Raw genomic sequence first — 17,305 nt, 5'->3', positions numbered from 1 at the left:
GGAGGGAGGGAGGGAGGATTATTTCCATTAAAAAATGGAAGCACATGAGGTGAGCAGGGTTATGCTGACTGATGAGATATGTATCCAAAAATGGTTCCATTTGATTGGTGAGACAAAGGCTAGACTTTGGTTCCATGAAAACTAACCTCAAACTGTGGCCTGAAGCCAGCTAGTAGCCAAGCAAGGATTATTCCAGATGCTCTTCATTCAAGACTCATCTCCTGAGAGATATGTCAGTATAGACTATTTGCAAGGGGTATCCAGGACTTGATAAGGATCCCTGCTTTGTGTCTGTTGTTTCAAAATGGTAATTAACTTAAATTGGTTTGTCAGGGCACTGTGTATACAAAACTGTCTTATAGTCAATCATAGAGTTTGTCAAGTAGAGCTGTTCTGTGTGGATAAAACAGGAGAGCTGTGTCTGTGGAACAAAGTTTGGCAGGAGTTTCAGCAGGGAATCGTCCAGGATGGCAATCTGAGTCATGGCCAGATGTCAGGAGAATACATTTCCAACACATTGCTGGTAATGATTTCAGTTACACTCGCGCTCCTGCTTGCTAGTTTGCAAAGATTTTCCATCTCAGGGGATATTTCTGCAGCTCCTCCCAAAACTAGTGAAGACTATTTATTGTGAAGACATTATGAGCATGTTATATTCCCAATTAGGCCTCTTTGATGAGTATTTAGATTCAGAGTCAAATTTGAGGAATCAGCTTTCAATTATACTCATTTACTTGAAGTTTTAGTGCGTGTGTGTGTGTGTGTGTGTATTTCCTTTTGAATTTGAAACAAATGTGGTCAAGCATATGGCAACCATTTTCCTTCTGTCCCCATCAAAACCTGGAGTATAAATTAGAAAATTAGAGATTTTCTAATAGGCATGGAAATTAGAGTAAGACCTAGAAGTTGTGCTGATTCTCAACCCCCATATTGTACTGATTAACAATGACCTCATCTCTTCTTCCTCTTTTTTTTCTCCTCCTCCTCCTCCTCCCCCTCTTCCTCCTCATCTTCCTCAATTGTACTGATTCCCAAACCCCACATTGACTTACAGGCCTGCAGGGCCTGGCCGGCTCTCTGAGGAATACTGGGACAGAAAGTGGGGGACCTCCCTGGGAGGGAAATAGGTGGTTAGAATGCCAGTGTCAAAAGGCTTATCATCCCTGGAACTCTTTAAGTCTGGATTTCTTTTCCTTTGGAAAAGGTAATCCTCTTAAAAATAAAAATAATAAGTTAGACTGTATTTCCTACCTCATGTTTGAAGGTGCAGGTGACACTTTTTTTTTCCTCAGAATAATTATAATTCCAACTAAGGATTGAAGCCTTTAGAAATTGAGGAAGAATGATATGAGGAAAATGGTAATTGATTTTGCTAGAATCACAGAGTTTAATTTTCCTTCTCACTTCTAGATTAGTGCTTTCTCACTACATCATGCCTAACACTTTTCTAGGCACACAAGGCAAATAAAAGAAGGGCTTGCTAGGAGCATCTTCTACTTCCAAGCAAAGCAATTATACCCCCCCCCCCAAAAAAAAGAGCAACTGGTAGATAAAGAGCAAAAACTTAATAGTATAACCAGATACATCCTGAATGGTAAACTAGAGGTGTAGAAGATTTCAACTCCTCTCCACACAAAACAAACCACTCTTTCAGCTTTTTAGAAGCTATTATGATGACCAATTGTGAGTATTGGAAAACTTCTCCCTGGTCCCTACCTCTAGCTCTGAGAGGTATGTCACTGTGAACCTCACAGTATCCCTGAGCCCAGGGGGAGACTGGGGTGGGGGAAGCTCAGGGACAAGCATAGATAGTGACATTGGAATTAGAAGGCAGAATATGGAATGAAGCAACAACAAAAATATATATTTTTGTCACTATAAATATAAATATATATTTATAAATATATATTTAAATATAATATTCTGACAAATATACATATTTTTATTTTGTCAATATTCACTTTATTTTTGAGAAGTTCCAACCAGTCTCAGAAAGATGGAAAGTGATCCCAAGAACCAGTTATAAGAGAAAGTTAGAAAGTTATAAGAAACCTTTCTAAACCTAAAATTCTGGCTGAATTTGAGAATTATCAGTGGAATGCCAGAAACAAAAAAAAAATGAGGACCAATAATCTCTCTCCTTAGGTTTTAGGAGTTTAGATTTGGTGACATTATTTGAAATCGTCTTTATCTACCAGTTACTAATGTTTTTTTTCCACTAGGAACTCAAATCTCAAATTTCTTAGTTTAGATGCCAAATTTATATACCAACAAAGCAGGGGCAAGGAGGGTGATAGTTCACTAAGCAATAGTTCATATGGTCTGTCTTGAGCAAATGCACATTATCTATTACAGTTGTTTGGATTGTTAAACCTAATGACTGGGAATTCTAATTTAAAATGAGACTGGCATTTTATAGATGTGGACAGGAAGATTTATAGAATGAAACAACTTCCACTAAAATGACACTACTGCTTTGTGGCAAAGATAGCAGAAGAACCCAGGTCTCTAAGCCCAGCCTTGGACTGGTTTCTTAGTACCAGTGATTCTTCAGTGATGCTTCCTAGGACTCTAGGCTCAAAGTAAACAGTGACAGTCTTTCCCAACTTGCAGTATAATTTTCTAAGTTAAATTTTTTTCTCCCATTAAAATGCTTAGGACTGTCTCAGTATCTCAAAAACCAAAAACTAGCCCTCAGCCTTTATATTTTCTTTTAGCAAAATTGCTTGTTCCTATGATAGAATGAAATACTACAGTGTTCAAAAGGTCATGACCTCCATGTGCTCTGAAACCTACACAAGTTGGAACCTACAATCTGTGCTATAAGGCCCAGCCTGACTCATGGAAGTTGTAACCAATGGAAATAATTGGAAGCATCTTTGTAATTTATACCCTGTCTGTATCCAAGAAGTATTTGAGTCTTCTCCCAAGAAGAATTTATCCAAGCCAGTCTAAAACGGTCCCAAGTAAGAGGGGAACACACTTTGGGAATTTCATAAGCTGAATGCTATTTCCACATTGGTCGCCATGGTGAACACAAATAAGCAAATTGACTGAATGGTAACAAGGCCGGGAAAGAATGTGCTTTCTATAGAAAGTGATGTGCTTCTTGTAATGATCAAACTAGTAACTGTACAAACGTTGGTTGCAGCCTGTAGCCCAAGTCTGGCAAATAACAGAGCTTTATTAATTAGCGCAATGAACAAAGGAAGATACAGACCATTTTGGGTGGCTAGATGAGAAATGATATTAAGTGATAGGATATCCTGTATGTTAATATTACCTGCCTCTGGAAATGTGCTCTGATTCTTTCTCAGAATAAGCGTTGGGAACAAACTGCGGATATTTAATCACATAAGGGTTCTTTCTTCTGAGAAAAATAGCTCATTCTTAATTTTTCAGTAGAATTAGACAAGAGCTAATTGCAAAAGGATTAAAACCTTGAAAACTGCTTTGTTCAGCTTATTGTTTCAGGTTTCCCTTTGGAGTGTGGATGATGTGTTTATTTGACATAATAAATACCACCATCCACTTTGTTCCAAGAACCAAAAGGCTATGTGCTTGTCCAAGGAATTTCTCAGTTGTTTATATGTAAGAAAACACTGCTCTGTTTTATTGGACGGGGCCACGCAGCTTCTTTCTTAAATAGGGAATGCAGAGAGCTGTGTTTTCTCCATACACATCTGAGCAGAAAAACCAGAAACTCGCCCTCAGCACTTCAGATGCCTGGCTGCTTTCAACTCCAGAAAGAAAAAGGAACAACATTTATTGAAAGTGTGTGCTTCGCTTAGGAACGGAGTTCTACTTTGTGTTATTGGCATATCTATTTAGGCCTATGTTATATATTTTCTTTGAATATTAGATTGGAGTGTTTGGCACAGACCACGGATTGGAAAGAGTTGAAAACCAAGCAAAATCACTCTATCTGTCGGCCAAATCTAAGTGCCAGAACTCTGAGGAATAAAGTAACCACTAATTAAGCAGCCTGGAGTTTTGTTTGGGGTGTTGGGTATTTTTTTTTGGGGGGGGGGGTGCTTTCTTTTTTAACTACATATCCTGCTGTATGAGGAGGTTAGCTGTGTGAAATACGTGCTTTGTGGTAATTTCGAGTGTACAACATAGCAATCTTTCTAAACAGCTGAAAATTCTGGTCCCTTATGACTTTCAAAAGGTACTCCTTAAATGGGCATAACTGATGGGTGATCGGCTAGTGAACTACAGAGAAGGCTGAGTCAGAGTGACCTGTTGAAGCCAGTCGTGTGTGTGTGTGTGTGTGTGTGTGTGTGTGTAAAGGGGAGCAGTAGGCAAGTGGGGGGGTGGAGGGAGGCTGCAAGCTTAGCAGAATGTTTGAACAAGACAAAGAGCAGTTCCAGCAACCAAATAAGGAAGTCAGTGCTGAAGGATTTCAGAATAGAAGTGTGTCAGAGATTTGAGGCAATCTGGGAGAGAAAAAAATAAGCAAAGAAGAAAAGCAAAGGATCATTGTTTTAACTGCTTACACAAAATCTGCAGGGAAAGTGGCGTCTGGTTTTTAAACAGGCATGAGAATTAAAAATCATATCTGACCCTTTCTATCAGCTTTTTGTAGACATGTTCTTGCAAAGGTGTTTAGGAACTTGCTCAGTAGTAGCTGCAATCCTAAGCACTCTCTTGTTCAACATAGAAAAACACAAGTTGTACATTAAAAGCACCAGCACATCCCTTTTATGTCTGATTTATGAAACTTAGCAGAAGACAATGAAAGTTTCTAAGACCATCAAAAATATCTTGAAACCCATTTAGAGATATATTCTGAATATTGAATTGTAATCATATCCTAAAAGAAACACTTCACGTCTTAACAAATTAGTTGAATGTGCATTCGCTAGAGTGTAAATTTTAAATACTTTAATTGTTACTGAAGAAAATGTCAAAGGAGGAAAATTATACAAAGAAGTAGTTGCCAGTGCTTACTTTAATATTCTCAATATCATCTCTGAAACTCTCCAAAATGGTAAATAATATTTGTTACTAATAATATGTATTAACATTAATTTTTATTTTGGCACTTTTTTGTAGTATGGGTGGAGGGGGACTGAGGTTTGGAAGAAAAATTTCAGAATACTCCTAAACATAATTTGAAAATGCAGTTTTTTGTTATTGCTGTTTTTGTACCACAAAATCAGCATTGAAACATTATTTTTCTGTTAACCAAGAACTCTATTTATGTCCATAGCTTGCAGTAAATAAGGGACATTCATCCTGGGGCAGAATTTTTTTTAAATCCTCAATGATTCTAGTTGCAACTCTAAGATAGGTAAGTGAATACACCTACCCTTCTATTCCCATGCCAGATACAATTGGACCACCCACATCTGAATTAGAAACTACTAGAACATTGCCTAATGGTAATAGCAGAGTGTGAGTAGAGAACTGAGGACGGGGCAGAAAGGGAATATCATAACCTACAGAAATGGACCACTACATGTAGATGGTTACCAATGTAATACACTCTGGTTCCAAAACAATATCCCCTTCAATTTAAATATAAACTGTATTTAACATGCCACCTTTTTTATCACTCTTCTGGAGAATGTTAAGCTTACAAGGAAATGTTTATCATCACTAACACAGGATTGAAAATTAAAATGAGACACAATATTATATCCACAAATTAGCAGCTTTTAATAATTACACTGCATCCTAGCAATGCTTCATAAACTGATGCTTTTCTTTAAAATTAGCACTACTATGGGAATAGGAAAGACAGTAGAAGGAATCAGACATAACTTTACTATGTTCTTATATGAATGCACAACCAGTGTAACTCCACATCATATACAACCACAAAAATGAAAAGTTATGTTCCATGTGTGTATGATATGTCAAAATACATTCCAGTGTCATGTATAACAAAAAATAATAACAAATACAAATTTTTGTAAAAAAAATTAGCAACAGGGGTTGGGGCTGTAGCTCAGTGGTAAAGTATTTGCCTCGTATGTGTGAGGCACTGGGTTGAGTCCTGAGCACCACATAAAAATAAATAAAGACACTGCATGTTCAGCTACAACTAAAAAAAAAAATTTTAATTAGCAATATTTGTCAAGAACTATAAAAATGGTATTTGGCCCTCCCAAAATCATACTTTTCAGTATTTGCCCTGAGGAAATAATTCAAAAGAAAAAAAAATAGAAAAGCCTGAAAATATTCAGTGTAACTGTTTTGTTTTGTCTTGTTTTTAAAATTGAAGGAAAAAAAAAAACTAGGATCCAAAGATATAGAATGTTAATTCTTCTGTCTCAACCAGTGGAATATATAAGACTAGTAATGATTAAGACTATGGAGACAAAAACAGTAATGATAAATGATGTAATAATACCAAAAAAGTTATCTTGTAAACCACACACTATTTATTGGTATAAATATATTTTAAAGACTGGGGAAAATAGTAATGTTGTTGGGTTATGCATAGGAATATAATTCTGTTGTCTTTATTATTTGAATGTTTTCATAATAAGTATATTCTTTAAAAGACAAAGAAAAAGCCAACTGGCAAGAGGCAGTTTTCAGAATAAGAAAGAACGAAGGCTTCAGAGTTTGTCTACACAACAAATACAAGTCACTAAGTTCTGTTTGTGTAGTTATTGATATTGTAACAGACTGTGACTTGTAGAGTTGCTTGACGTACTAACTTGATATGTCACCTATTTGAAAATTACAAGGCTAGCTGTAGTTCTTTGGAGAGAAAAAACAGTAATGACAACAACACACACACACACACACACAAAATATATATATATATATAAAATTGCAGAGGCTCCAGGACTGTTTCTCTGTGATCCCTCCAGTATACCTGTGGACACTGTGAAATAGCCAGACACCCGCACAGTGAGTCCAGGATTAAATGCCCTCACCAGCTGGGCCACAATTTCAAAAGATACACAGCACTCACACAGGACCTCACTCCTTCTCCAAGTGCTGAAGGGCCTAGGTAACAAACCTTGACTTGAGATCTCAGAATTCTCTGAATTCTAGCCTCGGTTCTCAAAGAGAATAGTTCATTTAATCTTGAAATGCATCAGTTTTTGTGATCCCTCCACTAATGAGGGTAGCTCTAAAGACTTCCACTTGATTAGAATGCATTTTACATAAACCAGCTCACTGGAATTCTTCCACTTACAAGGGGAAATTAATCAATCAAGTCTTAAAACATTGTGCAAATTATTTGCATACTCTGGGGTCAAAAGCAGAGGAGAAGCAAAGAAATAGATATATTGCCGGAGAATTTTCTATAATGAGTTATAATAACTATTTAATAATTATAGAATGTTAGATATAGTCTCATCCAGCCCCCTATCGTGCAGATTTGAAAACTGAGACTCAGGACTTGAAGTGGATTGTGCAAGATCTCACAGGGAGTTAATGGCAGAGCTATCTTCTTTGTTGAATATAATATTTAAGTCCCTAATGGATGTTTTCCTCTCTGGATTCTACTTATCGCCCCTCCCTTATTGCTCCCCTCCTGTGGTAAACTTAAACAGCACTTCCATCAGCTTTGTTTTCAAGAACTAAGAATTTGAAGGAACTTTAGACAGGCCATATTCTTGACTTAAACAAGATGATACTTTAATGATTTGCTTCATCCAGTTAGTTATTTAGAATATCGACTCCTTGGTAGCAGCAAATGTGTTTCTCAGTAATACCATAGAAATTGCTAGATGCTCAGAAGTGATGACATGCTGTCCTGTGCCAAGAGCTTTTGAACATCTCATTCCATCCTAGCAGCCCTCAGTGAGCTGTGCCCATTTTACCAGAGATGGAACTGTGACAAGGAGAGATTAAATAACTTGCCCCAGGTCACATACCTTTCAAGTAATGACAGGGATTCAGACTCAGAGCATGAGCTATGCAGCATGAAACTGTGTTACTTCAATAGATGGTCCATGAAAGCTTTTGAGGATATATTTAAAATATCCCAAGTAGATGGCAGTTCTCTTGTAAATGACCATCAGTCTGAGGAAGAATTCCTTCTCTAATTGAAAACAAACAAAAAATTGATGGACTCCAAGAAACCAGGCATCCAAGTGGTCATTTGTCAGTTTGAATATATGAGAGTGGTAATCACAGGACAACTTCAGAAAATACCTGCATATATGAAAATTTGTGGAATATTTATATATATATATATACACACACACACACACACACACACACACACGTGTGTGTGTGTGAGTATTATATTGATACTCTATACACAGATATAGATAGATCTCCAGGGAAGGAATCTTCTAGTACTATTCTTATTAAATGAGGCTCCCAGTAAGAGTTCCTAAGTAATGAATGCCTCTGTATTGGTGGGGGTGGGGGTGTGTCCTGCCACATCTATAGGAACAAAGATTTGGCAAGTCAAGTGCTCTGCTTGCTACAACTTCCTAGCTCCAAATAGCAGACATATAGCCATCCACTTAATAAGGGACTCTTAACTCAGGCTCTTGGCCTCTGCTCTTACTTTCTCATGTCTTCAAGTGGCCTGGGGTGTTTAGTTGACTCTTCACATACAGGAATGATTTGAAGGAATTTTCTTACTCTATTCTATATCCATTCCTCTCCCCGAACTAGTAGAAAACAGACCAGAGTACTTCGTTTCAAGTTAAATTGCATGTTTAAAGCTATATGTTTAGAAACCAAATTGTACTAAAGGTAAAGCTAGAAATGGAAGTCCTAAATCCTCTATCGAATATTGTCTGGTGAATTGAGTTAATTACATATGTGTTATCTACCCCTTTCATCTTAATTTATAGCAATCAAATTTGAGGGGTTTTTTTGGTCATTCATTCTCTTTAGCCAAGTATTTTGTGTGTATTCATGAATGTGTGTGTGTGCATATGAATAATAACATATGTATGTATGTACATATGTTATATAACACACATATAAACATAAATATACACATATACACATATATAGTTGTGTATTTAATATATTCATGGCTTTATCTATTATATACATATTATAAAAATATACACAAAGAAAAAAATCAAAGGTTGAAATGAAGATAAGTATAAAGAGAAACTGTAGTATTCTTTGTCATCTCCCACAGAAGCACTGCTCTGTGTACTACTCCAGTACCCATTTGAAGGGTTGGTGCAGAAGCCCTACACCCCATCAGGGTGGGTGATCCCTGAGCTATCAGCTGTAGAGAAATTTAGAGATCATGCCATCCAACCCCTGCACTGAACACATAAGGAAACAATAGACTGAGGACTTCTGTCTCAAGACCTCATTTCTGAGAGGACTCAGGACTTGATGAAATCTTTGGTCACATTTAAAGTCTGAATGCACAGGTGATCCTGATGAATCAAGCTTAGGAATTATTTTACCAGGTAGTGTCTGGTCGGTCTCTGGTCATCTGGTTTGGTTTCGTTTGGTACCAAAATGCTCTCTTTTTACCCTTAACAAGTTGGAAAAGAAAAGGAGAGCATTTCTCAGAAGAGGTCCGATGCTACTGAATCAATAGAAAGCTCTGGGAGAGGAGGCTGTGTAAATGAGAGGGTGGGTGACCCAGGGAAGCATCAGGAGTGGAATGCTGAACTACAGCCACACATTCCCAGGTTGCAGCCTTCGACCTGGTACTAATTCCGTCTTCAGGCACAAAGTCCAACTTCTCAAAGCAGCAAGGATTTTGTTAAGCCTTCTAAGGGTAGCCACATGAATTCACTATTGTGTTTCACCTACGCTCTACTAATTCACTTTCAGTAGGCAGTTTTATTTTCCCAGATGTGCAGATTGTTCACAAGGGAGTTATGAGTAATTAACTCATAAAAGAAACGTCAAATGAATGAACAACTGCAAAGCACCTGTTGTTAACAGCTGATTTTGTCTCCCTGCTTAGATTAGAAAGAGCCTGAGAATACAAGACCATGTTTTCTTCCTTTAAAAATGTGTGACACCTACTGATTTAGGTTCACATAGAACACAACCATGAATAGAGAATAGACGGTATAGCTTGTCTTTATGTCTAATGAAAGGAAAGTGTCAAAGGTTCAGACAAATGTCAGGACCTAAGATTGGAGCTTCCTTATGGCTTTCAGGGGCCTTAGGCACTTTTGTTTTTGTGGCTGTCTTTCTACATTAAAATATATATATATATATATACACACACACACACACACACACACACACACACACACACACATAGAGAGAGAGAGAGAGATGTTAGAGCCATAGTAATATAAAGATTGATATCATCCAGGCCATATTCATTATGATATAGTCATCATTGCTTTATTCATTTATATTCATTTTTTCCTTCTGAGTTTAAAAATGATTAAAATTGTTTTGTGGGGCGGCTCAAAGTGTCGTGGGCCCTTGCCACTGAACCTACCATGTCTAATGAATAAATTGGCCTTGCCTAAGATGATGGACAAAGGCACTTTATAAAACCACAACTGTCCTCATCTATTTTTACCCCTATTATAACAAAGAACATTGTTAATCCCCTCTAACTTCTTCTTTTCTTTTTCCCAATGCCTCCCCCTGAGCAATGGGCTCAAGGATCAGCATTCCCTTTCTCAAGTAAAACAACTTGGTCTGGAAAAGCCAGTGGGGGCCCCACTAGAATGCTCTAGCAAAGAGGCTCATTTGGGGCCTTTTGGTCATGGTCTGATGACCACGGGGCAGGCAACCGAATCCAAAATTAATTCCTCTATGATGCAAAACGACTGCCTTCATTCTCTAAAATGGAGTCAACTTAAATGGATTTTTTTTTTTCAGACTAGTTTATTCATTGCTGGGCTAAAAAATTTTAAGTGTCATGTGGAGGAAAAGCAAACAAGGGAACAATGACATCAGTTATGTCAAGTTTCTACTTGCACCACCCATAAAGGAAGTTGGAATAATATTGTCACTACTTATAAGCTAATGAACTAACCACAACCCTGAACAAAAGGATGCATATGCCTATTGTCAATAAATTGATCTCTAATGAGGTCTTTTGAAAAAAAAATGAGGCAATTTACAAAGAGTTCAGTTTCTAAAGAGGCAGGATGCAATTTAGTCTTTCTTTATGGTTGTTTTGTAGTGGTACTGGGAATTGAACCCAGGCACACTCTACTGCTCTACATCCCAAGCCCCTTTTATTTTGAGGCAAAGATCTTGCTAAGTTTCCCAGGCTGGCCTTGGTAGTAGCTGGGATTACAGGTGTGCACCACCATGCACAGCTCAGAATTACACTTTTTTAAATGGGGTTCTACACTTAAGTTTCCCTCAGTGCAGTCTTCTCTCTTGAACTCTATTCACGAACTATATTTTATTAAAATTCATTACATATTATAAAAAAATAGCCACTTGTAAATATAGATGTCTAGTTTCACTAAACATCATACATTGAACCAAAGTTTAATGTGGAGAATCTCATGTTATATTCCCATAAATTTCCTGAAAATAATTTAACCCTTTCTAAAGTTACTAAAAACAAATAGGCAAATATGATGTACTGATATAAGAATAATGATCTTAACTCTTCGGAACAATATGAATATTCTTCATATTTATGAAAGTTTTGGATAAAATTTTTGATTTTCCTGTTTTGAAATCTAGTATTTTACTGTATCAACAGTGACCTAGTAACTCACTTAATGGGCCCATAACAGGCAGTAACAGTATTATTAAGTTGATGATTTTAATTGCCAATCATATAAACTACCTATCAAATGAATTCATTCCTTAAATTGCTGTGTTAACAATTATCTCCTCTGTGGAAGGAGGATCAACATCAGGGATTTTTTTCTACGTTAAAAATACGTCCAGCCAGGCGTGATGGCACACCTGTAAACCCAGCAATTCGGAAGGCTAAAGCAGGAGGATTAAAAGTTCAAGACTAGGCTCTTCAACTTAGCAAAGCCCTAACCTAGTGAGACCCTCTAAATAAAAATTTAAAAGGGATGTGATTTAGTGATTAAGCACCCCTGGGTTTGATCCTTTGTAACAAATAAATAAATAAAAATAAAGTAAAAATGCATTCATTAAATTTTTATTTTTAAAGAAAATTTCCCCAATTCTTTCTCATTTCACATTGCCTTACTATACTGGAGTCTAGGTTTGTACCCTTTATTTTATTAAAGATATATACTGCAAAATAATCTCACAATTTTCTTAGTAGTAAGATAATTTTGCTACAAAGCCTTTAATTGCAGCACTCAAACAAATCACTATGTGTGTCCCTAATGATAAAAATAAAGTACTTCAGATAACATAATTCTGTTAAATTGACCTAGAACATTAGTTTATGATTCAAGAGAATGAATACTCAAGTTTAGTATGTGAGGGGCTTGGTGGGGAAAAGGTGTTTTAGTTTTTTTTCTTGTTGCTATAACAGAATACCACAGATAGGCTGATTTATAAAGAAATCATGTTTCTAGAGACTGGGAAGTCCAAGGTCAAGGGGCCAGCATCTGGTAGGGCACTGTCATTGGGTCATTGTCATGGTAGAAGGCAGAAGGGCAAGAGAACATACATACATCTATGATGAGAGAGAGAGAGAGAGAGAGAGAGAGAGAGAGAGAGAGAGATAAACTTATCCTTTTATCAGGAGCAGGCTCCCATGATAACTAACCCACCCCTGGAATAACACTCCTCCCTCACAGCCTAATCACATCTCCTTAACCTACCTCCGGATCCTACTGCAGTGAGGATTAAGTTTCTAAAATGTGCTTTTGGGGAGACACATTCAATCACAGCAGGCATAACAGGTTTCAGAGATGACAAGTTTATCCAAGTTAAGGAAAATAGACCAATTCTGTCCTTCTTGTAAACACAGCTCCCTATAAATATCCTGTTGGAGTCCATGGTTTCCTCGGCATTTACTTACTCAGTTGGTAAAAAGTATTGTGCCTCCCAGAGCAGCTCCATTACTGAGGTAATTTTGGTTCCTTATATTTCTGTGAGTAGCAATGGAATGAAGGCTGATCTTACCCATATGTGTCTCTTACCCATAACTTCATGAGTTGGCACTGCAAATGTACATAAAATGTGTAATCCTAGCCTGATTAAGCTGTATTTGTCTTTTACCAATCACTATATTTATAAGACACAGCTCAAGGTTTTTCTTATGTAGGATCTGATTATAGCATTTTGCCATTTGCTCAGGAAAGTCACATAAAAAGACAAATTCCTACTTTTAATTATGCTTCTCCGTAATCCTCGTAGAATCTGTGGAGAATCCCATCAGAGCCAGCAAAACTCATTTGATTTGGAAAAGTGTTCTCAATAGTGAGTGAGATCTTTCTGTAGATCAAGGTGGACAGGTCTGCTTGCCCATTTCAGGTCATGCAGACATTATTGTTCACAATCACACTTTGCAATAATAAAGCATTGATTTACTAACAGAGATCCCAGTATCGTGGGATGGGTAGTGAATTTTCTATACATTTGTATTTTTCACACCAAATTTATATTCCCTGGAGTTTGGGCTCTGGAGTTAATGATGTACATAACAGTCCTTCCAATTGCCTGCTCCATGTCCATGGGTAAATCACCTAACCTCTCTATGCTCACTATCCTCCATGTAGGGAGAATAATATTAATAGTGATACTGTCACGTGACTCGTACAATCAGATAAAGCAGAAGAGTGTCTGTGAAGTGGTTGGCAAAGGAGCAGCTCAAGTGAAGTTCAGATTGTTACATTTTACTGTGTTCTTAATTAAATATTTCTTTTTTAAAAAAATCCCTGAGATTAAAAGCAGAAGAAAACCAACCTTCCCCTCCCTGCAAATGTGGTATGGACCAAGCACTATGCCAGGTGCTTCACTGGCAGCAGCCCACTGAGTCTTCTCAGCAGTCGTCCAGGTCAATGCCTTTGTCTCCACCTGACAAATGTGAAAACAAATCTCATGCACTCAAGGTCACAGAAACAGTCTGTGATTGACCCCACTCTGTTCAATTCTACCCTTTCCAGGACACCCCTCCACCAGGCAGTCTCTTCAGGCCCCTCCTGGCTCTGATTCTGTGAGTTCCCTGTGGTCATTTGGGAGGTTCAAGGTTTATTTTACTCAGACAAACTCAGTCTGTTCTTTTGTTTACCACCTTCCACAGCTGCAGACCTGCTTGTCAGGTTCCCTCTGACCCGGTATTTTATGTCCACTGGGTTCCGGTCACATCTCCACAAAGTACCCCATTTCCCCCCACCCCACCCCTTCCCCCGCACCTTATCCTCTCTCCTTATTCTTAACAAAAAGTTATGTACAAACCAAAGAGCCAAAAAGTTTTCTTGGCCAATGGACTATACTGATTTGTTTTTATGTTGAAAGTATGAATTGTCCTTGGAGGTTTGCCCTTTGCCTCCTCCCAGAATCGTCTGGATTCATGAACAAATAATGCACGGGGCTTAGTCTCTTCAGAAGACCCACATTTTGACTTTTAAAAGTTTCATACTCTTGTTAAATAATTATTAGCTGTCATTATGGAAATAAATGTGATTCACATAAATGTTATACTTAATGACAGAGTCTAAATTCAAGGTGGTCCAAGATTTTTCAAAAGCTTATTTTTTTAAATGAATGAGATAAAAGCTGATCTTAAAAACCTTCTACTCTCAGACACCTTTTCCTAAAAATAACATTAGTTGGAAACAATATCAGTTAAAATCTTTAATTAATCTACTATATTCTTAGTCTTGTTCTTATTTGCTGATTGTGGTTGGAAGCCCTTGGAAAAATAGTATCTACAAAACAAGCAGTGAGCATGCAGCCAAAACTTTTATACCCTTCAAAAATACAGCAAGGGCTAAATCAACAAGCTTTCAAAAATAATGTCAAGGCACCAGAAGTGAATGAAAATAGATCCTGATGCTGAATTATTTCAGAACATCTGTTTTACATACCATTGATCATGACGTGTAAATACATAGAGAGGCCTTCTTATAGAAAATCTCAAGTTTTGGTAATTTGTAATTAATATTCTTTTTAGAAAAATGACTAAGACATCTTCTCATTCCTTTGATTTATATGAAGCAGCAAAAGAATGTTAATATGTCTTCATATTAGATAGGTAAACAGGTAGGTAGATTGATTTGGGCTTCATATTTAAGTTAGAAAACACGGTTAGATAATGTAGACTTTTGGTAATAGTTTTTTAGTGGATCTTGGTCAGAAGACATTTGCCTGATTTGTTAACAGTATCAACTTTATAAAGTATTATTACCTATATTGAGGGTTTTTTAAATAGATGGACTATAATACCTGCCAGCAGTGTTGTGTGTATGTGCATGCATACAGATTTATCTTCAATTTGGCTTCGTTACTGAGATCTTTTTTCAGCAACTACCATTTGTTTTTTAGTTTTCTTTTGTTGTTTACTTTCTAACCACCTGTTTCACTGTTGTCATCTGTGAGAACATGAAAAGAGAATGATGGAACAATTTCAATACCTTTAGCCATTCCATGTTCCTCTCCAAACAATTGCAAGATTGAGCAATCTGCTTTATCCCAAATTAAATTTGCATATTTGAAACCATAGATCCATGAGCCAAAGTGCGCTGAAAGTGTAGCTTGAGCTAAAGTCCTAAAGCTGACCCTCTGCCCAAAACCTCCAAAAGGCCAGAGGGAATCCATGATGGCAGCTCTGGGGAAATAAAAGTTTATTGTGTATTTGTTCTCTGCCCTTTCATTTTACCTTAAAACCATAGAATTTCAAGTTTTAACTTACGGGAGAATGAAGAAAAAAAAATCTAGAGGGAAGGTTGTGGATCAGGGTTTGCACTATGCAGAGGAGGATGGAGTATTCTGTTTTAAAGCTTGGCAGACATTCTCATCGGTGCTCCTAATACTGTTTTAGCAATTCTGGGACTTGTCCAAGGTGATGGCTCAGATGTATCCACACCTCCCACGCTGCATGCATAAAAACTTGGAAGTTGAAAACATTAAAATATTCAGTGCTCTGTATAAGTGCCTTAAATCCTCTTGGGTCAGTACTGAAAAGTGAAAACTGGTCTACATGACTGCTTCTTTGCCCGCACCTGTAGTAAGAAATAGGCAAACAGAGACAGCAGATCTCATGGATCATCTTGCAGCAGCCACTTGAAAGTAAAGGGAGCAGGTAAGTTTTCTCACGTAATCCATGCTCCCAGTTTAGTCTACCCTCTACCCGCTTCCCGTGGCCACTATACACTGGAGGTGATGGTAGTAACTGATGCCTATCTGTTTATTTTTTCTGTGCTTATATCATAAAATCACAAAATTTAAGTCCATAATTTTAAAATTCATTAAATGAATCCCATGACTGTGGAATAAGAAAGTTTCTGAATTCCACATCAATGGCACAGACCATAAGTCCTTGCTCTTGTTTTGGAATAATCTTGGTGTCACACTGCAGCCCGTAAGAAAACCCTGTGAGTGGCCAAGGGATGTCATTGCTTCTGCTCCTAATGGCCATTTGACATGGGAATGAGAAAAGTACAAATTCAAAGAAAGGCAAAGTTAAATAATGGAATGCTGTGGGGGTTTTGGTTGTTTTTTTTTCCCCCACTTTTGAAACATTTTCCCTCAGGTCAATAGAGATGTTGGCCTTTCACCCTCTCAGAAATTGAAGATGATAAGATCTTCTGTTATGCCTAAAGATGGCTGCATCATATTGTTAGGCTTAAAAAAATAGGTTGCAGAATCATATGTAAACAATGATCTAATTTATATTTTAAATATGTGTTTAGATATACTTACAAAAGTCTGGAAAAATATACTCTAGTACTCTAGGCACTTAAAATGTTTATCTCTGAGAATAGAAATACAAGGAAACATTCACTTTTGGCTCATTGTTTGAATATCTAATAATCATTTTTGCCTCAAAATTAAAATATTTCTGTCTGGGGTGAAGGGTGGAGGGGAGGCAGAGAAAGAGAAAGAAGAAGAAGAATCTGGCTTATAAATAACTCTAGAAACCCTAATGTCAATAGCAGTAATGAAGGTAGGGATAAAATTACTAGACCATTCAAGCTAGTGATGCACTAACAATTCTGATAATTGGCATTTATGGTCATTTACTTGGTGACTATTTTACAAAAATGGCCTGGCACAACAGTAGGTTCAATAAATTTAGGTATCTTCACTCATTCATTCCATTGACAGCTTAGTGCATGTAAAAGCTTTGGTCCTAGTGAGCAAAGAACACACACTGTAGCAGGAACAGGGCCGAAGTGTGCTAACCCAGCTACTAGAGGGTTATATACAGAGCCCAGTGTCCTTAGCTGAGTTGGTGAAAGAAGTTGGTGATCTGGATTTAGGTCTAAGCCCACAATCTGTCACAATTTCTACACAAGAAATTAATTCTGGA

At 37.3% G+C, this 17,305-nt stretch overlaps 1 protein-coding gene across 5 annotated transcripts in view; it reads left to right on the top strand.

The window, feature by feature from the left end:
* The window catches only part of Palld (palladin, cytoskeletal associated protein), a 372,211-nt gene that overhangs the window by 270,663 nt on the left and 84,243 nt on the right, over positions 1-17,305 (top strand). The gene's annotated exons all lie outside the window — the stretch shown is intronic.

Source organism: Marmota marmota, unplaced genomic scaffold, assembly GCF_001458135.2.
Source record: "Marmota marmota marmota unplaced genomic scaffold, marMar, whole genome shotgun sequence".
NCBI classification, from domain to species: Eukaryota; Metazoa; Chordata; class Mammalia; order Rodentia; family Sciuridae; genus Marmota; species Marmota marmota.
The sequence above is the reverse complement of the archived record's forward strand: the minus strand, read 5'-3'. Positions and strand labels throughout refer to the sequence as shown.